The following is a 22619-nucleotide window of genomic DNA, read 5'->3' on the forward strand; positions in this document are numbered from 1 at the left end:
CTACACCATTTCAATCCGGTGTAAAATTAACAGTTGAGTGTACCACTCCACTGGTTGATGCTACTATTTATCGTCAACTTGTTGGCTGTTTGATATATTTAACTCACATCATACCAGATCTCTCTTTTTGCTGTTAGTATGGTTGCTTGATTCATGCAACAACCTTGTGAAAGTCATTGGCAGGCAGCCAAGAGAATTTTGCAATATTTACAGGGGAGCTTGCATTATGGTGTATTTTATTCGAGCAGTGCTACAATTTTACTCTCTGGTTATATAGATTCTGATTAGGTAGGTGAAAGTTTTGATCAAAGGCCAACTGCTCATTACATATTTCAACTTGGTTCAGGTCCGATCTCTTGGTCCAACAAGAAGGTGAAGACTCTTTCTTTATCTTCATGTGAAGCAGAGTATAGAGCAACCAAAGAACTAAATAAAGAAACCATTTGGTTACGACATGTTCTTACCGAGTTTGGTTTGGTTTTGAAATCATCCACTCTGTTGAAATGTGACAATCAAGATGCAATTTGACTTGCTTATAATTTGGTATATCACTAAAGGACGAAGCATGTTGAACTTGATGCTCATTATATTCGAGGCCTTGTCACCGATGGTATTATTTCTATGGAGTATTGTCTTACCGAGTAGTAGGCAGCCGATATCTTCACCAAATCCTTGACAGAAGTGAAGCATGTGCATCTTTGTTCTTTGGTTGGGATGAGGGAAGTTGTCATCAAGGGGGAGAAGTAATGACTCCTTCCTTCCTTAGTGTTAGGATGGCACCTTCTCCCAACCATTATTAAGGGGGAGTGTTGGAATATATTATATTCCTTGGAAGGTAATAATGTCTTTGTATTATGTCAGAAGTTGTCCATAATCTTACGCAAAAGAGTAATACATTATATCCCATATTTATTATGCATAGGATACTCTTGTATCCATTTATTGTATAAGAGGTGTTATTTTCGAGAATTATATTATCCCACATTTGATATGTGAGAGTAATTCCTCCACATCTATGGGTATATAATAGGGTCAAGAGAGCCTCTTAAGTCATATACCCATTTGTGATACCATCACATCTTATCTTGTGCTCACAACATACTACTATTTGTATTAGGTTATTTGTAGTTGTTTTCTTTGTAAGAGTGTAGGAGATTTCTGGAGATAATAGAAGACAACCTTCCCATGGACGTAGCCCAATTGGGTGAACCACATATATCTGTTGTATTATTATTCCTTGTTATCTTTATGTTCTTATTTATATGTTGATATATTGTTGGTTTCTTATATAGATAGCTAGTTTAGTAGATCTAATATTCTAACAACGTTATACCATACCATTACCATGAAGTATTCGAAATCCCTTCTCTCCAATATGTCCAAGCCTTTTATACCATAGCATGGCCTTTTCTCCATATACGACTAGATTTTCTGCTCCACTTTTAGGAACCACAGAACTATTGCACACATCAATAACAATACCACCTAGAATATTGTACAGACTTCCAATCCGAAATCCCTGCATCAATACCAGTGCTCCCTGAACCATCTTGCATATATATTTCTTGAAAATTGTTTTTACACCTACGTCATTCATCTTTCTTACATAAGTCATATTTCTAACTAATGTGAGAATATACAGAACACCTGAGAGTGTTATAACCTTTCCACCTCACAACTTCAGCTTGAATTTTTCGTGTCTGGTGATTCTAGCCTTCTTTTCACCCCCTAAGAGGAAATCACCACCATCATATCTCTCATACTCAAAAAACCACTCACTATGGCGAGTGAAGTGAAAGGATGCACCCGAGTCAATGAACCATGCCTCATGATCTACAAGTGTACTTGAAGTAGAAGCTAAGTACACATCCCCACCTTCATCTGAGGTGGTTTTTGCCTCTCCAGAAGTAGAATCATCAGATCCATTTCCTTTCTAAAGAGCTTTATATATACAATAATTTTTGTAGTGCCTTTCCTTTCCGGATTTCCAACATAACTTTAAAGGATTTCCTAGAGATTTAGATCTCCCTCTAGATTTAGATCTCCCACTTGAGGACTTATTTTTGTTTCTATTCTGGGACCGTCCTTGTACAGATTAGGCATATTCATTCAGGCTCTCCATATTTTTCCGTCTCATCTCCTCTGATAGCAAGGATGAGACTATTTCATCAAACTTCAAGGTAGTTGTATTGCTACCTATAGATATTTTCCCTTGGATCCCAAAATAGAGACTACTAGATTTATTTTTCATTATTGTTCCTTTCAATGTTACAATACATATGTATACATGTCGAAACATTCATAAACCCCAATCCATTGACTTTGGATTAGAATATATATGCAGTTCCCTTGACCGGATCTACAAAATACCATGTACAGAAAACCATCATGCCCAAAACCATGTGCGAAACCAATGCACAAAGCCATAAGTAGGTCTGCCCAATTACTATAGGGTCCAAAAAAGTTTCCCTAGGCACTAACCCAGACCCCATGCAAGGGGGCTACCACCCCCCTAAAAGACCACGACAGGGGTCTACGCCCCCCCTGTGACCCCCCCATAGCACCCGCTGCAACCAAAAAGGGGGGCTTTCGCCCCCCCTGTGACACCCTCATGCGTGCGACTAGTCGTGGAAATATTATAACACACACCCAACACAACACCCACATCACTTGTTTCAAGTACATAAAATGATTGATTTGGATATTTTTTTTCTTTGTCGCTATTTCGTCCATTATTTTTTTTTGTTCTGGGTTGAATATTCTCATGAAAATCTCATTCAATATCCTATTCTTGATATCATTTTTCATTTTCTATATCTTCATATGTAGGTATCTATCTTTCAAGCAATCCACTCTCTCTATTTTAAATATCAAATGTTATGTTATCAATATCATTCCATGTTGTCATTGTTTCATTTGTGAAGTTTCATTCATTACATTTTATGATTTTTTTAAAATAATAAATATGTATTTTACAAATTCGACTATTGTTACTTAAAATTGTTCTCCTCAATATGATATGGGAAATATAACATTAGTCATTCTCTGTAATAGTCATCAAGATCAATATGATTATTATACTTTACATATCATATAATGTATGCTCTCTCAGCGCCTCGTCTTTTCTGCCTTGTAGTGTATATCATGATGCAAATTCTTCTAAGCATACATCTTCAATATTTTCTAGTCGTTGCACATAGCAGTCGATAATTGATAAAGTTGCTAGGTTTTCTGAATCTTCTAATTTATGCTCCAACTCTTCTGATTTTTTTAGTAAAAAAATCAATCATCTACTGCTGAAGTATTAATAAATATACATTTTCTTGAATTAGTATTTAGTGGCAGTGACAACACTATATATACAGCTTGTTGTGTAGACATTTATTGTAAGTTCACAAAGATTTTCAAAGGCTTTCAATAATTTCTATGATATAAACATCAAGTTTTTGGCATTCACTTCGTACATGTTTAAACACTGACACCATTTTTTTATCTAGCTTTGTCATATATGAACTACAATAACTAGTTGTAGCATATGACTCAAGTACAAATTGGGAATCAGTATTTGCACCCCATATTAATGGAATATGCCGAGAAAAGCTATTAGTCGATATGTCTATTAGCTCTCTTTTCAATAGAATTGTTCTTCATTTCAGAGTAGATTGAATTGCATGTATCTAATCAAATTCACTTATACCTAATTCTTCAAGAAAACTGTCAAATGTATATGTCTCATTATGTTCCATATTTCTAGTACATCAAATATCATTCTTGCATTCAATTTTTCACTTGCATTGTCAAATTCCATAGGCTCGAGTATTTTCATCTTTTGCATTGGCCAAATTGGAAAATTGAACCTGCAATGCATTTGTTTTCCTTTCCTACAAGTGTTTGTATGATGATGATGCTGAATAATTTTTAGATTTGTCAGTATTTTACTTGAATCGCGCCACAAGCACCTATCAACGAAACTTTAAATTTCAATGTTCATACTTGTTCCATAGATAAGAGCACTTTTTGTCCATAGAAATCCATGTTCATGCATGGCTTTATTGATTTTTTTAATTTTGTTACAAATACATAGTCAACGACATCACCAAAGTATTCAAATTCAAGCTTTCTATGATCCATATTTTGATTTGAAAACAATTTAGGAAGAAATCACATTGGAAGATTTAGGTCGACGTGTTTTGAACCAACAAGTGTGGTTTATCATCAGGACAAGATAAAAAATCAAATCATAGTGGCCTAAATCTTCCAATGTGATTTCTTCTGAAATTGTTTTCAAATCACCAAAGTACCTGAATAAATGTAAAATTAACTGGTGTAGAGCATTCATTCTACTTTTATAATATTGTACACAAGTAATGGGGTCATTTATAATAAAGTTATCAATATCATCTTCCTCTATTTTTAGTCGGCCATTTTTTCCCTAGATGTATTTATTGCAAATACTTTACTAAAGCCTACCGGATATGTTCAACATTATTTAACGAGACAAAGTAAGTTAGTGGACCCAACTTTGAGATTATTGCACATAAGTTCTTGCACCAATGCAAAAAAAGTACGATGATGTTTGTATTTATCTAAGATCGATATACCTAATGTTCAATGCCAGAATGCATTTCAATTTTCCTTTATTTTAATGTCTTTAGTTGCAAGTTATTTTAATTTTAACTATCCTTTTTGTATATGAATTAAAATACAACTTAATACTTGACTGAGGATAATTCACATTGTTTTGTAAGATAAATTTGTTATATGATACGCGAAATCATGATCTTGATTCAAAACTTCCCTTCGAGCAATATTGTGATAATTTTTTCATAACACTATATGAACGTTTTTTTCCCATAAATTGAAAAGCTCATCTCTTCTAAATACCTATCTATGAGTATGCCCAAAGGCCCTAGCCTTCAACCGAAGCAATGTTTATTTTATTATTATGAAGATCGCAAATACTATACAAATTGCTAAATCCATGTAATAGTGTCTTATTATTGCCTCTTTATTATACTGATTATAAATCATCATTGCTTTATATATATGTCTCACATGCATACACGTCCTTGTTTTGATTAGAAACTTGTTTCTAGCCTTCGTTGATTCTGACATTCTCTAGTTTATAAAGTGGATTTTTGAATACTCGCTTCAATGCCTTCATAACTTTATGAACACCTATTCACCCAACAACAAATATTCTTTTAAATATTAAACATCTTTTAATTTCGAAAACCATTGCACTATATTCATTTATGTCACAAGGAAGTGCAATTTGAATTCAATATGTGTCAGCGGGTGTTTTGTGGATAAATTCCTTCAGTGGATAGAAGCAATCTCCCTAGACCTAGTGTCATATCCTAGAAATAACCAAGACAAAAATACAATGTTTTTCCTTAGAGATGTTGGAAATATGAAAGGAAAACCTACTTGGAATCCAATGCCATCGTCCTTCTTCTCCCTGCTTGTTAACTCTAGCTCCAACTCCAATTTCTAAAAGTGGAACCTACAAATTATCCAAAAAAAGCAAGAGAACAAAATATACAAGATAGCATATACAAAAAACTCTAAATAATAATTCAAGGATTCGTGTTCTACATATGCATAAACATAATGTATAGGAGAAATAATGCACTTTTGTATTAATAATGGTAGGAAAATACTACAACCCTTATAGGCCTTGACTTTGTGAATCTCTCTTAGAATTCTTGTCCTTGTTTTTCCAAAATGGTAAGCCTTGAATCATACCTAAAGAAAATATATGGATTATGTACCCTTAGACACAAATGGAAAACATAAAGGCATAATCAAAGTCTCCAAAATATAACTCATACTCCAAGGCAGGCGTTGCATTTATAGGGTAAATGAGGTAGTTTGGATTTACCATACTAAGGATTAGATCCACTTTAGAAGGAGGTAATATTTATGATATAAGAGATAAGACATCATTAGTAGGAGTTTGAGATCAGATCCAATAGTAAATGGTCAAATATACTCTCGAAGTTTCCAGAGAGAGAAACTTCAAAATTATTTTTTATTTTTACTCATTTCCAGGTGTCACCACACTTTATATAAGACCAACCTGCACTGACCAACACTAGTTCCATGTGTATAGTCTACACTATCACAATTTGTCTAAAGAGTAAGTGCAATGAGGTCTTAAATTTGGGTTTTCAACCAATGTATCCAGGATTCTTATAACCTCTCAAGAGATAATGCTTTTGGATTTGTAAGGATGATTGTAGGGTGTAAATGGATGATGATAGATTCAGCTTCATGTCCATTTGTTTAAATGCGACAAAATGACCTATAACAAAAGGTACATTGATTAATTCACTAGTCAATGCGAATTGTGGTTTTCTAAAACACTACCCAAGTTCCAATATTTGCAAAAATGGCAATCTTAGTGATATTAGTCTTTCTTTAAATTCATAAATTTCTTTCACTATGGAAATTAATTTTTTACTCCTAATCGACTTTGGAACTACAAATTTGATAAATTTGTCATTGTCTAATGCGTTTTTTCATTTTTTGCACATACATTTACCTTTGGACACATTGCTCAATTGTTTTTCTATGACATATCTTTTAAACCAAGTTTGATTTCATATTGCACAATCATAAACAAGAACATATTGTATTTTATTAAAATATTGTTGTTCAACCACTGTTTCGAATGTATAATTAAACATCTATAACAATTCCTTGTGTTTATTTAGAAATTTCATATTTTGTGTTGATTTGGTCATTTCGATTGTTTTCTATTTACACTTGTTTGAATAAAATTATTATTTCTTATGTTTTTTTGAATTGATGTAATGACGAAAGTGGAATCTTGTTTACATTGATACATTTTTTATAAAGTTCCATGGTATTTTAATCTATGTTAATGTTTTTAAAGCTATAATTTAATCGCTTGCATGGTTTTCTTACTAGACTTGTTTCAAAAATTTCCTTTTTTTGTGAGTTGATGCAATGAGGTATGTCATCTCTTCTTTGCATTGATAAGTTTTGTGTTAATTTATATGACATCTTCATATATGTCCATGTTTCCAAACTTATTTTCATTATCCTCACTATATTTTTTTATAGGATTCTTCTATATATTTCTCTTCGTTCACTGCTTTAATACGATGTGAAATGTTTTTCTCTTGTACTATTTCTTTCATAGGTTCATAATGCGAATGACATAGACTCATTCCAAATTGCATAACATGGAATATCATTGTTTCTTTCTCAAATGCACATAATTCATCTACAACAACCAACATATTCTACAGACTATATGTATATAGTTATATTCAAGATATATTGTATCCACTCATAAACAAAAAGGCCACCCTCTATGTTTTATTTTTTTCATATGGAATTGACAATTGTATCATGTATCCTTGCCAATCTACTATTGCAGGGAATTTATTAATTGCATCTTCGTTCATGTATTTGTCTATGCAGTTTAGTGCAAAACAATCATTATGCATCATTGCATTACAAAAATATTGTGTCATTATGTGTTGTTAATAGGAAACATCATATTCATTCTCTGTCAATTGACATATTGTTTCAAAATAGATCTCACCGTAAATACTCTTGAACCTCAAAAATATCTCAAACATATGTCTACTTGTGATTTATTATATTTTCATCCATCTATGTTCTATTTTTTCTTGTATTGTTATACTCATTATATCTTCGCAATCAGTTCTTATTAAACATTTTTTCTTGCACATAAGTGGTTCAAAATGTCTGGCAACTCAATTTTTTTCATGGAACAATATGTATTAATTTGTTTTGCATAAATTTGGATTAAAATGAAAATATATTTTCATTGTTGTCTTTGATCAAAGTCTTATAAAAAAATTTGGCCAATTCGATAACTAATGTATACAAAATATGTCCCCCCCAAAGTCCTCATTATTCCGTAATCATAGAAGTTGAAGTTGATCTTGTGATCCTTTCCAAGAAAACATTCGGCCTATTTACACCATGCAATGTATCAATGCATCTATGTTCAATTCATGTTCATAAGATAATATTGCTTTAGCCTCCTATTCATCTAAACATTTTATGAATAGTTTTATTGTTCCTTCACGTAACTTTATTGACATGTATCTAAAATGCAATAGAGTTCACATAGCATCAAATAGGAAATCTCCTACAACATATGAAAAATTGTTTAAACAAAATAGATTATGCTACCTTAGAATTGCATCCATATGATCTCTTTTTATATCAAACAAATGCTTCTCCATTGATGCTTTAGCAATCACACTTCAAACATGTTCTAAATTCGCTATGAGTTATTTCTCCATGATAATCACAACGTAAACAACATTGAGGGAAATGAACAACACAATATATATATATACGATGAATCCATAAGACAACAAAAAATACACACATTAATAGCATATGTATATATCCACATTGATTCTTGTAAAGCTCTTCTGTAAGAACGATATTTAGGATCAAAAAAGAAAGGAACCACAACATACTTGATAAAGATATTGTAAAATATGTCGCTATTTTAAAAACAACTCCTATACATAATTTTACATAAATAAGCAAAACGCACAACACTTAGAACATCACTCTTAACTATCAATTATGACAAATAGAAAGACAACATCTTAGCAGAGCATGTACAAAATAAATTTGGGAAAAATCGTTCATAACAAGCCCCCTCGAGAGCTAATTGACTATGCGTTGATAATGCGCATGTCAAGAAATACATGATGAACACCTAGCCAATGGAAGTGTGGACATGTTCCTTGATAAAATTACACTACAAAACCTTCATAAAACTTAAATTTTTTAATTTGTGATTTGTGCCAGAGAACAAGTGTGTGCAATAACGAACACAATATTTATGTCCCAAAGTTACACACTTTCACATGCATTCTCCCACCGCATAATTCTCTGTCATAACTTCTTCCACCAAAGTATGGTTTTTAAACCATCAAGGCGACTTAATATTAATCAGTTTTCATAATGTATCAATAAGAGTTACCATGCAGATTGCAGAGAAGAGAAGGAAGCTTTGCGAAGTACACTTGCGTGGAAAAATCTTCCTAGATTATCCAATTCAACCATCAACATATTTCTCAAAATCAATCTAGAGTCACATGTTATGCATGGACCATGTAGATCCCCGATAATCTATAAAATCTTGACATAGGCATCAACTCTTTGATTCCCTATAACACTTAGAAATAATGTTCTCTAGTCTTTTGATTCATTGAGACCATGCAACTTTGATTTGCTTCATCTGATTAACATTCGCCAGTTCCTTAGTTTTCTTCTCTATATCAGAAAGAAAATCAAACCCCTAGCTAGAAACACATAATTCATTTTTTACGAAATACCATCTCCTTCGTGATCACATTGGTTATACTTAATAAATGACATATTTCTTTGTACTAAATGTTGCAAACATAAACTTGCTTGCAATGCATGTTCAGTAATTTTCAATATTTCACATATACTACTAATAATATATATTGTCATTGCATTAAGGATAAGCGTTTTAGTTGTGCATAGTGCAGAGGGGCAGTGAACATTTTCATTGTGTGGAGTGCAGAAGTAGAATCATAATTTTTGTTTTATAGAATGCTTCTATACCTTCCCTTATCTTTGTACATATCTCTTGTCCACACTTCTACACTTCACACGTGTGGTTTCCCAACAATGTGTCTTGGAATTATAATGGAATATCAAGGTTTTCTTGATACATTAGTTAATAGTTATACATTAAAAGGAGGCTTCATTCAATATTAGATAGTAAATTTATGTAAAGTTAAAACAATTATTCATATTATATTCAAAGATTTGAATTTTATGATACATTCTATATGATAGATAACTAATTGAGTTAATGTATGAAGATGTATTGAACATAATAAGGATCCATATAATATTTAAGCACTCCATCCAATGTATCAACATTACTTCTTCCTCACCTCCACACAATGATATAAGAACATGAATATAAGTCATAATACCATCTAATTTAAATCATGATATTCTCCGAGCACTTCCTCTTGCTAAGTAAATATCTCATATAGTCTTAAATTAGCCTTATGTGGAATGCAAAGAACAAATTTTGACTTGAACGTTTTGGTTTTTTATTTCTATTGTGTGCAAGGTTAGCATTTTTATAACTAGTGTTGCATAATAAGTACTCATAAACCTTGAACATAGTTTTGAAAGCCACACATTGAATCATCAAATCATCTCTATATCAAATTAAACATTTTTGGATTGAATTTTATATTCCCTCCGTGTATTAAATTCGCCTTCTGCAGAGTGCAAAAAATAAATATTGATTCGATATGGTTTGTTCTATTTAAGAAATTCCATTGCACACAATTTCTCCACACACCATTTCTCCCTCACATCGTTTCTCCTTCCTTCGCATATCACAAAATTAGTCTTCGTTTTCCAAAGATACAAAACATTATGAAACCTGATTCAAAGTTGTGCTATATCACCATCTCCTTCAAACTTTCTATATGTAGTTGCTCTACATCTATCAAAAACCACTCTGGAACTGCAAAACTACTTCTCCAAACTCCCTTATCTCCACAAATACTCGTTCACCCACACATGCTTCACCCAACACACATTCCTGGCTCCATGCACCTATTCTCATGCACAATGAAACCTGAAAAAGGTTAAGAAGAAAGAAAAATGAAAACAAAATAAGAGAAAAACGCACTAGCAATACCTATCATAATGTCAAAGTCAATGTCAGTATCAAAGCACTCATTGATGAAATTATTGACTCCCCCCCGAAAGGACCTTCTCTGAGCACTATGTAAATGCCAATGTCAGATCACTCACTAATGGAATGGCCACTCAAAAAATTAGCTTTTTTTTTTTTTTTTTTTTTTTTTTCTTTTATATATATATATTTTAAAATGATTTGTTAGGACCCGAAAAATACAAAAATTAAATCTCCCTCCACCTAGGGAATTATTTCCCATCACATATCTCTTAGAAAATCGAAAATTAGAAATAAGATTTCTAGAATTTTTTTTTTTTTTTAATTTACAGAAGAAAAAAGAAAAAAGAAATATTCAACATTTTCCTGAAGCTTTGGTTAAAATTGCAAAAGCATGGGAAAATAATGTAGTTTCAATGCACTTTGATCGTGAATAAGATACTGTAGTCCCTATAGAAGTAGGGACGAATAAAATATTTGAAAGATCCACCTTATCATATATTTATTATAAAATTAGGTTTTTTTTTTTTTTTTTTAGAAAGGAAATTATTGTTATTGTTACATCAAATAATGATCTTAAATGAATCCACTATGATAAATGAATTAATGAATATGGCAATGCAAACTCTAATATTAGGATTAGTGTTAGGAGAATGAAATGAGGATCCTTTAAAAACTCATAGTGGTGTAGCCCACATCAATGAACCACAATCCATGAGACTACTAGTGTGATTCATAGGAATTGCAAAATGTCATAGGCATGAGGATGTCTTTGAACGTATGGTCATGGGATGGGTTGGATTTAGATTGTATATGAAATTTTGATACTTATTATGGTTGAAATTTTTTTAATTACTGTAGTCATATAAATTAAATAGTTGGTAAATGTTGATAGACATCATTCCATGATAAATATCAAAATACATGTTTCATGAAACATCTCACATTATCAAAATTTTAAAAATCACAAAAAATAACTACATTATATTATTATTATTATTATTATAAAAATAATTAACATATGAGTTAAACATATATGCCTTTAAAATAATATATATAAATAAGATCCTCAACCATGGAGTTTCACCCTCACTTATCTATGGATATTATTAACCTATAAATAGACTTTGTTCTAATGCTATGGGCCAATACAATACTTGTCAATACTACATGCCCAAAAAAAATCATAAATCATTTCATATGGAATTTATTCATATGCTAACATTTAATTAATAAGACAAAAAAACATAACTACTTTTGATATAAATCTCAACTTTTAATATGAGATTTATATTAAAATTATTGCAAAATATTCCATAGAAACTCTATTCCAAAATAGACATACCTATCAACCTATGTACAAAAACAAGATTATTTTAAATGACACAAGACATTATTTTATGTGACTACTATTAAGAATATTCTAAAATATTTCACATAAACTTTATTCCAAAATAAACATATCTATCTACCTAATTAAAAAAACAATCTTATTGTATAGGACAAACGACATTATTTTCTTTTGAAGTGAAAATGGATTCCATGTGGAATTTAGACTTCAAAGGATCTTAAAAATATATGTGCCACAAGGACAAGTGGAGGCATACCTTTGGATTTTGAGAAGGCCATATTGGAGGAATGTGAGTTATAAGAGATGATAAAATTACTCACATCCACTATCACATTAGGTTCCATTGATGATGTGCATATTCCCATATTCTTGAGTTGTCCAACCCTGCGAATACATAAAAAATATTATCTAGATTAGATCATATAAATCACATCAACACAATCCAGTTGGGTCGTATTCTCGAAACCCGTACATGATTATTACTTTGCACCAATTATAAATTTAGTGGTGTCACAACAAATTGGGGCAAGAAACTTGGATGAAGTACAAACATTGGCCTGACCAGACCCATTGTAGGACCCATGGTTTAATGGATGGATGTAAAATTCCTAGGTAATGTAGTGGTTTCATTGATTCTGGAAGGAAATTTGACCTAGAAAGTAGATATTGGCTCTACAACACAACCAAAGAAATGTTTTCTCTTGTATAAGACTCATCCAACAAGATTTGTAAGCACATCACATAATTGGGTTCAATCTAGCCTTGCTTGGATTGTTTTAGGTTGTTAAAATTTTAGGTTTTTGGAGGCCATCCTTGGCTTATTATGGAGTTTGAAAAGCCTATGATATAAGCAAAGTACATGTCTAGGCTAATGAGGTAATATTTCTTCAAATGTAAGCATAATTTACAAAAAAATCATTGTCGACTACCTTCATTGGTCACTAGGTCAGTTTCGTGTGAACCGGGCCTTGCATATAATATTAAAGTAAATAATTTGGCCTTTCAAAAAAAATGGATATATGTTTTTATGCCTAGAACAAAGTTTTCCAATGATCTTTCATTTGACCAATTTTAAGTTTGTATGCTCCGCTAGGAATGACACATGTTGAGTGTCTCTTAATGGGGGAAATTCCATAGTTGTGGTTTCTTTGATCGAAAATCTATTTGAAACATAATCCAAAGAGATAATTTTTCCTTATGTCAATGTAGCACTATTTGGGACCTTTTCAACACCAATCAAATGCCTGATTTCAACCCCATTTGTTGAGAATGAACATTCATATGATGAACACTAGCTTTAGGGAACAATTTAGAGGCAAAGGTTCATAGTTGAAAAAGTGTCATTGATGAGTATAGATCTTTAAAAAATATCATTTTCTCAATTTTAATAGTAGATGATCCACTCAAATTTCTCAGAAGCATTCAAATTGGTTTCAAGGGTGTGATATGGGTAGCTTGTGCAACAAATATTGGTAGCTTGAATTAGTAATTGGTTGTCTTAATTTAAATTTTCTATTCAAAATTATTAAAGTACTTATCTACCTTTCTAATGGTACTTCCTTTTCATGATTTGTTTCACCATATGATTGAACGGAAACCTTCACAAAATCAAGTCACTTGGGGAACTTACTAGAAAACTAGTATTTCAAGCCATAGTGTCTATAACCCATGGAAACCACGCATGTATTCCATTTTTGTACCCTACACTAGAGCGATGGCATCCTTCCTCTTGCATGCACACTTTTTTGGTCACTTATACTTTCATAATTAGGTACTTTGGCCCCCACTCTAATTCCCATCAACCTACTAAAATAGAGATACAAAACTCACATGATTTGTGATGACACAATCATAATGTATCATCTTGCACATAAATTTGTTGAGACTTATAATAAATGTAATAATGTTGATTAATTTTACACAATTGTTGTGGGGTAAAGATGACATTTTGACTATTTTAAACTATGCCAAAATGAAAGTAATATGACACTACATGTTGCTAGATTTGTATTATGATCAAATAATCCAATGCTAAAATAACTCTGATATTAATATCATAAAAAGAAATGATGAAATATCAATGCATAGTTTCCAAAATTTTCAACACTCAACATCATATTGTTGTTGTGTTTGTTAACAAGGTAACCAAAAATCACACTTATTTTGGCATCAAAACCTTATCAGCTAGGCATATGCCCTCTCCTTCAACAAAAAAACATAAAGATTGAGTTGATAGGTAAAATATTTTAGGGTTTATAAGTAAGTTATTATTAGAATAGTATCAATCCGATCATATTAGCTCGTTTGGCCTCAATGAAAGATGGATGTAAGGTTTTCGATTTTGTATTGATCAAGCCCCACTCAATAAGTTCAGGTTAGTAGGGATAATAGATTTTTATATTGATATTATTCCCTAACTTATATTAGAAATTTCAATATCATTAAAATAAGAGATAAACTTGGGGACTGTCGCCATTAACAAGTGCATGCCTAACATTTTGTAGTTTCTTACTCTCCTAATTTGATTTTGTGGTTCAAATGCATTAAATATAGACAAAGATTGTTGTCTTCTCTACTATTGTTGGAATAACGTGGCCTTACCTAATTTTTCTTCTCTCATTTTTTGAATTAATTGTAGTACTTGATGGATTGATATCAGCATGCCTTTTTTGTTTGAGATACCGATTATAATTATAACTCTAACTCATGAATAATAGTTGAGAATTCCAACCTTGTTTAGTTATTTTTTAAGCTCCATAGCAACAAGGTACATGCCCAATTTGATTATGTTATCTTTAATCATATATGAATACAGTTTGTGAGATTAACCCTTTCTATCATCACTAGATGAGCTCCACAAGAGCCAATTCTTAGCTTCTACGAATATTTTTTTTATAATTTCTCTTAGAGTGACTGTAGAATACCATGATTATTGCTACATAGAACCTTGGAGATTTAATGAGTAAGACATTTGTATAAGACTAGTTCTACAGCTTCATTGTTTATTGTCTTCCTAACCCCTAAAGCATATTTAACTTCTTGGCTTCCTTGAGAGTCGATAATGACTCCCCTACACTTTCCCTCTCTAAATTATAATAGTAGTTATAAAAACAATATGATTTTAATAACTATCCAAATGATTATAATATTATTTAATTTATAACAAATATTATAACTATAGTGAGTATAACAAAATTGATTAATTTTACCCCGTAGCTATCAACAAATGTTATTATAATGTTATAGTGATGTTATGATGATTCTACATGATGTGACAATGACATTTAGTTTTTTTGTCTCATCTATTGTGATGTTGACATGATGTATAATTGTTCATAGCAATGAAAAATATGACACTACTACAACATTGAGCCGACAAATATATATGTAATATGATACTATTCAATGTGTTCTTTATCTACAAGCAGAGTGTATGTTTTTATGACACTATAACAACACAAAGTTCAAATAAAAACAAAAATTCAATGCAAAGTCAAATTTTGTGTCACTTTAGTTGTACAATTCTTATATAAGTCGAAAAAGGGGACTCTCTCATTTCATTTTTTACATGAGTGTTTGGTCTAAAAAATCTTAGATTTGAAAAGGATTTGTGGGAACACTAAGTAGGAGCTAGCGGAGGAGATTTGTGGGGCATCAGTTGATATCATAGGTTTAATTTTTTTCTTTATTTAACCTTATTTCTTATTATTTTTAATTTGTAGATTTAAAATAAAACGATATTTAGGTTTTGGAAATAGGATTTATTTTTGAAAATGAGAGATGATTTTTGGGTTTTGGATTTGGGATTTTAGTTTGGGTTTTGGAGATGGAAGTTATGTTTTCTTTCCTTTTCCATTTTTTTCATAATTTATAGATTTAGAACAAAATGAGATTTGGTTTTTCTTTCCCGCTTCTCTTCTTCTTCTTCTCCACCTCCACCTCCATCCCCAATTTCCTCTTTCTCTTATCCTTCATCCCCTCCTTTCCCTCTTTCTATTTCCCTTCACCCATCCTCCTCCTGTTCTTCTCCCTCTCCCTCCTCGTCCTCTTCCCATTCATCTTACCCCTCCCACCTTCTTCTTCCCCTCTCCTCTCCTCGCCCTCTTTTTGTTTTTCTTCCCCCTCTTTGTTCTTCACTTGTTCCTTTTCTTGTTTCTCTTGTTCCTCATCCCCCTTCCTTTTTGTTTGTGTTCTTCACCTTTCTTTTCCTTTTCTCCACCCCTCAATCCTCTTATTTTCTTCTCCCTCTCCCACCTCCTATTGATTTTTCTTTTTATATTCATTTCCATCTCCTAAAATTATGGCCATGGAGTCTTATTGTATATGGTAGATTGAAGTTTCAATCGAAAATTAATGGATTTACCTAAATCCTATTTGTAAACATTTATTTAGTTTTTGTTATAGATCCATAATCTAATGGAAAAGACACTAATCTTTCTCCCCTTATCCTAAAATTATGGCCAAAAAGTTTTCTTGTATATAGTAAATTGATGTTTAATTTGAAAAATATACAACTTCCCTAAACCCTCTTTGTAAACATTTTTCTTTGTTATAGCTCCATAATCTAATGGAAAAATCGCGTCCTTGAGATTGAGTTATGATGGTAATGTGAAGCGTTTACCATGATTAATGAAGGAAAATAGATCATATTAGCCTTAAAAGGCATCCCACACAATGGATCGTTGACTTCTAAATTAATATAATGCCATCATCGATAAGTTATTATAAACATAGGCCAATAAAATTAGGTTGATGGCTAATGAATATGGTCTTAAATTACTATTAAAACTTATAAAACAAATATTTTACTTGTGACACTGATACATGGTTAAATTTAGTATTTTGGTAATAGGAATTGGATTCATTATGAAAGACATGATATTAGAAAAAACTAAGGATATAATCAAAACTAATACTTTAAAGGTTCATGATGAAAGCCATGTTATTAGACAAAACTAAGGATATAGTCAAAACTAATACTTTAAGGGTTCATGGACCATGATTAGGTCTTTAGTAACCTATGATGGAGTTAAGATATTGAATTTAAAATTTGAATACAATAGTTATTTGTCTCATAGTGTATGTTAGTGTATGTTAGTGTCTGTCTGTCCTTTTAGTCACCAGTGATCAAATATGCTCTTACAAAGTTTTTGATAGGGTTCTACAACAAATTTTTATGGGTCAGTTTTGGGGTTAAAATAACCCAAGTTTTGATATATTTTTTGTAAGAAATGTAAATTCTCCGTGATCTGTGGATGCCGAGCACATAGATCATTATTATTCAAAGGAGTTTTAGGCCCTTGGTTATGTGAATTTTGAGTCCGCTTTGAGATCCACCCATGGTTCACAGACCATGGGATTATATAAATAAGTGTGTCTTAGAGAGTCTGAGAGAGATCTCTTAGATAATGATGGATGTAATGGGTCAGTAAGAGAAAAGAGATAGTGTAGAGAGTGGGTCATATAGGAGAGAAAGGCTCTACAGCTGAGTGCACAGAGGCCTAGGTAGAGTTCGTAGCTGAGTGCGCAGACCCCTGCAGCTGTGTGCACAGGGTAGTTTTGAGCATGTAATACCATATTGAAGATCAATATAGAAGATTACAGAAGAAATATTGTGTATACATGTTTATCTCTATTTACTTATGTTTGTGATATATATTGTGGATAAATGATATGTTTATGAAATATCAATCTAATGATGCACAAATCTCTTGAATAACTCTTAATAGATATACACAATGCACGTTAATTATTTTCACGAAGACTATGATGAATTCTATTATGTTTTCTAATTAACCTAAGTAGATCTGTGTGAATGTTGATTTAGGGTTGCTCTCTAATGCACGTAAGTGGATAAATCAATTGATAAGGGTTCGTAAAATCCGATTGTAGACCTTCATGAAGGTCTGAAGGATGTTGTAACAGAGTTGTAGTACTCAGCCCTAAGGTCTTATCGATATATGCGAAGGAAGATTTGAGGTGCTAAAATACATCACACTCGTCTCTGGATGCATAAAATGGTTCTTGCATCCCCCCATACTGCTAAGGTGAGACTGCAGCTTGCGCTACGTGAGTTGTTGCCGAAAGGACCAGTAGCATATGGATTTGTTGGTTGGTTCAACTAACTTTGAACCTAAGTCAGGACCCCCTAAGCCAAAAAATGAGTCCGTTGTTGGGACCGGGATCTGCTTGAAGGAGATGTGTAATGTCACATCACTAGAATCCAACCAAGAAGGAAATTGAAAAGTGGTTGGATCGGAAGATTCACGAATTCACGGCGTAAGAAAATAGGAATTTGCGCCTACCAAAGGAGCAGTGGTTGGATAGGTATTTGTATACGGAGATACACAAAATTTTCTTCTGCACCTTCTTGATCGAATTATACAAGTGGTTAGCTAAGTTGGCAGACAGTCAAGGGCAGTGGAAGCCTGATGGTCTGATAGCGTGGACTCTATAATTGGTTCGAAGATTAGAAGCCTCTGAAGATAAGCTCACCCAGATTGTCGATCACTGACTTGATCGAATTATAGGAGGATTTGTTACGGAATTCATAGTTGATACCTCAGTTAGCTACAATGAATCGGAGCAACGAATTTTCAAGTGACCATGAGGTAATTATTTAAGATATTTGAATACCTAGATTAAAATGTTGTTATGTGAAGACTAGGATATGCCATTGCCTTGAAGTTCGGAGCTAAGAGAAGTGTAAAACTATTTGGAGGTCGAGAGAAATCATGTTGAGAATATAGCCCGTTGATCGAACCTCCTTCAAGCGATGACGAGGGAGTGGTACCGGCCTCACTGTGGATTGTTTTCCAGCTGATAAGATAGCGCTTTCTGTGGAAACATCATCCATCCACTCCACCTCCACCTCCACCTCCACTACATACACCTTCGCCCACACCTCCACTGCCACCACTGCCATTCAAAGTTTCGAACACAATCAAGCTGCCAATTTTCAAGGGCATAGGGAGTGAAGATACAGAGCAGTTTTGGTTTGTTGAGAATGTGGTGTTGCAGATCACGCTAAGTTCCCACACTTAGTGACAGACAAATTCATGAAGCGAGTGTATTATGAAGAAATAGGTGTTACAACGCTGGAAATGGAGGAATGGGTCTACGATGTCGAGAAATTAGGATTGCTCAACTTTCTATGGGTGCCACATTACCACCACACCCTCATTAACACAATTTGCATATGCCAGCTGCTTACTTTGGTGCACGATGGGTGCCTATGGCTAGGAGGGCCCATACCCATCAATAATATGCTCATTCACATGATTATGCACCTACTGCATGAAGGTCTGAACCAAACCAAGGAGTTTGGCGGAAAGATCGGGGAGAAGGAGCTTGCAGAGTAAATGAATTGAACTTGTGAAAGAGTCGCACATTTTGTCTATCTCATACCCCACAATTCAATTGGATGCACATATATTGGCTGGAATGGTTATCAGGAAGCACCACGCAGATGAAGTTCCAATGCCCGTAGTGTCCTTGGTTGCTTAGTGCATGAAGGGATTCTTATTCAGCTGGTCCAAGTACTTGTGCCAGGAGTTCATTGTGAATTTCCATGAGGCACGGGATGAAACCAAGTCATTTCATTACGCTTGGTTACTCCTTTCTATTGTGTTGGTTTCATGGGAACTGCCGGAGGATAGTCGGTTTCCTTCACTAGAAGAAGGATTACCAGAAGCAGCACAATTTTCTTCCTTGTGGGCTACAAAGGACCCCACATGGATCATGGAAACGAAGATATTCTGGGTCCTGATGGAAATGAGTCTCCACATGGCCATCAATTAGCGACCAAGGTTGTCCCCAACCTTGTACACACAGTTGTCAGCCTATGCAACATTCAAGGCTGACTTCCAAATGGTGTACATCCAAGCGCGAAGAATCCAGCGCAGAAGTGGCATAACTGGCCATACTTGGTCATAGAGACAGACATACAAGAGGTAGTAGCAAGATGGCCCGCAGAATGGTGCACCCCTTCAGATCTAGCTACTGGTCCAAGCACAGGTGTAGAGAGTGCTATCGCAAAGAAAAGGAAAGAGGCAACCAAGAAGGCTGCACAAAAGTTGGTTGCACAAGAAAATAAGGATGCTGTAGAGAAGGCTCGGGTTGAGAAGGAACGTGCTGCCAAGGAGAAGGAAGAACAAGAGCAGTGCAAGACCAAAAAAGGTGACAAGTCACCTTTGCCAGAAACAGAAATGGAAGAAATTACAGGACAAGGCGACAACAGAGAGAAAGGGCAACACACACCCTTCATTCTGAAAAGATGGGAGTTGAAGCAGCAAGGGGGATCACGGAAAAAGCAGAAGGCCCAGAAAAAACAGGTTGATCCCATGGTGCTCACAAAAAGTGATCTTGATGAGATTGGTGATAAAGCTAGGGACGCCACGAAATAAGTACTGCAGCAATGGGAACAATACTACATGCAAATATTGGGTGGAGTTTAGAAGGATCTCTGAGAGTTGCAGCTCCAAGTAACCAAGATCCAAGCAGATGTCAAGAAAGTGAGTGGCGCAACAGGCAGTTCGGCATGAGGTCAAAGTACAGGTGCAAAGATGATTCCATGGCCGTAGGATGTGCGAGACTTCCCCTTGCCTGCAGGTTCATTTCGTACCGACATCGAGGAACAATGCAACCTCCTTGACAAAGTTCGAAATATGGGCCTGAACCTTGCCACAATGAAACTGGAGTCATTGCATGCCTTATTATAGGGAGTCGTGGAAGAGCTTTGCATTCAAGAACAACGAGCTCTTAGTGCTATCACCAAGATCAATGTTAATAATTAGCAGTTGTTCACTTAAAAGACATAGGTTTTGCAGGAGAAGGAAACACTCTAGGTGCACAGTTCGTGACTAGAGTCAGCAGTCACAGAGGCATGTAGAACAGTGCCTGAGCTTCATATTCTCGAGGACACACAACCAGAAGAAAAGATTAGAAAATTAGCTACTGGTCTAGGAAAAGCCAAAGTTGAGATTAACCGAGTTCAATTTGAACTCAACATGAAGATCACTGAGCTGTAATTCAAGTTGTAGCCCATGAATCCATTGGAGGTCTAGTAGCAGCGCGGAGCCACAATCAAGGAAGGAATGGTCACTATGGATGCCACAGTTATAGACTGCACAACATTATTCAAGCAGGCCATGGAGTTGGTAAAAAATTTGTAGGAAGATCCAAACCTGTAGATGCTAAATATGGAGATCAGGGAGCTGTAGCGGAAATATGACAAAGTTAGGGCAATGATGCATCCATTGCACTAGCGCAGTGCCTAGCCAAATTACATGAGGGGAACATCTCCTCCCATAGGTAGAGGCAGCAAAGAAGAAGGAGGCCTTTCTTAAGGCTAGGCTGGAGCCATGGTTGGAAGAAGATTATCAGATCATGACAAACATCGAGGATAAGCTGAAGGCATTGTAACATATGCAACAGTCAATGAGGCTGGTCGTAGAAGGAACAAATACAGAAAATTTAGTCGAAGAGGTCAAGCAGGTAGCCACATAGAGCGTTATCAAGGTTGCAATAGCTCAAGTGGAGCTGGGGGATCTACACAAAAAGATTGCAGCGCCAGCCAAGTGACTCGAGGGTGAGTCACGATCTTTGTGTTGGGGGCCTATTGGGATGGGGTTCCTTGGGTCAGTTTTGGGATTAAAATAACCCACGTTTTAATGTATTTTTTGTAAGAAATGTAAAGTCTCCACGATTTGTGGATGCAAAGCGTGTAGATCCTTAGGAGTCAAAGGGGTTTTAGCCCTTTGTTTATGTAAAGTTTGAGTCAGCTTTGAGATCCACCCATGGTATGCGGACCATGGGATTGTATAAATAAGTGTGTCTTAGAGAGTCTAAGAGAGATATTTAGATAATGATGGGTGTAATGGGTCAGTAAGAGAAAAGAGATAGTGCAAAGAGTGGGTCAGATAGGAGAGAAAGGCTATGCAGCTGAGTGCGCAGAGGCCTAGGTAGAGTCCGCAGCTGAGTGTGCGAACCCCTGCAATTGAGTGTGCAGGGTAGTTTTGAGTCCGTAATACCATATTGAAGATCAATAAATAAGATTACCGAAGAAATATTGTGTATATATGTTTAACTCTATTTACTTTTGTTTACGATATATGTTGTGGATTAATGATGTGTTTATGAAATATCAATCTAATGATGTGTGAATCTCTTGAATAACTATTAATAGATATACGCAATGCATGTTAAGTACATTCACGAAGACTGTGATGAATTATGTTATGTTTTCTAATTAACTTAAGTAGATATGCAAGAACGCTGGTCTAGGATTGTTCTCTGATGCATGTAAGTGGATAAATTAACTGATAAGGGTTTGCAAAAGCCGATCGTAGACCTTCACGAAGGTCAAAAGTATATTTTAATAGAGTTGCAGTATCGAGCCCTAAGGTCTTATCGATCTGTGTGAAGGTAGATCTGAGGCGCTAAAAGACATCTCACTCATCTCTAGATGCAAAAGCTTGGTTCTTGGATCCCCCCATACTGCTTCAGGTGAGACTACAGCTTGCACTACGTGGGTTGTTGCCGAAA

Source organism: Pinus tabuliformis, chromosome 3_1 (genome assembly GCF_031772625.1).
Source record: "Pinus tabuliformis cultivar Carrire ecotype Pingquan chromosome 3_1, CPIR1, whole genome shotgun sequence".
In the NCBI taxonomy this organism is placed as follows: Eukaryota; Viridiplantae; Streptophyta; class Pinopsida; order Pinales; family Pinaceae; genus Pinus; species Pinus tabuliformis.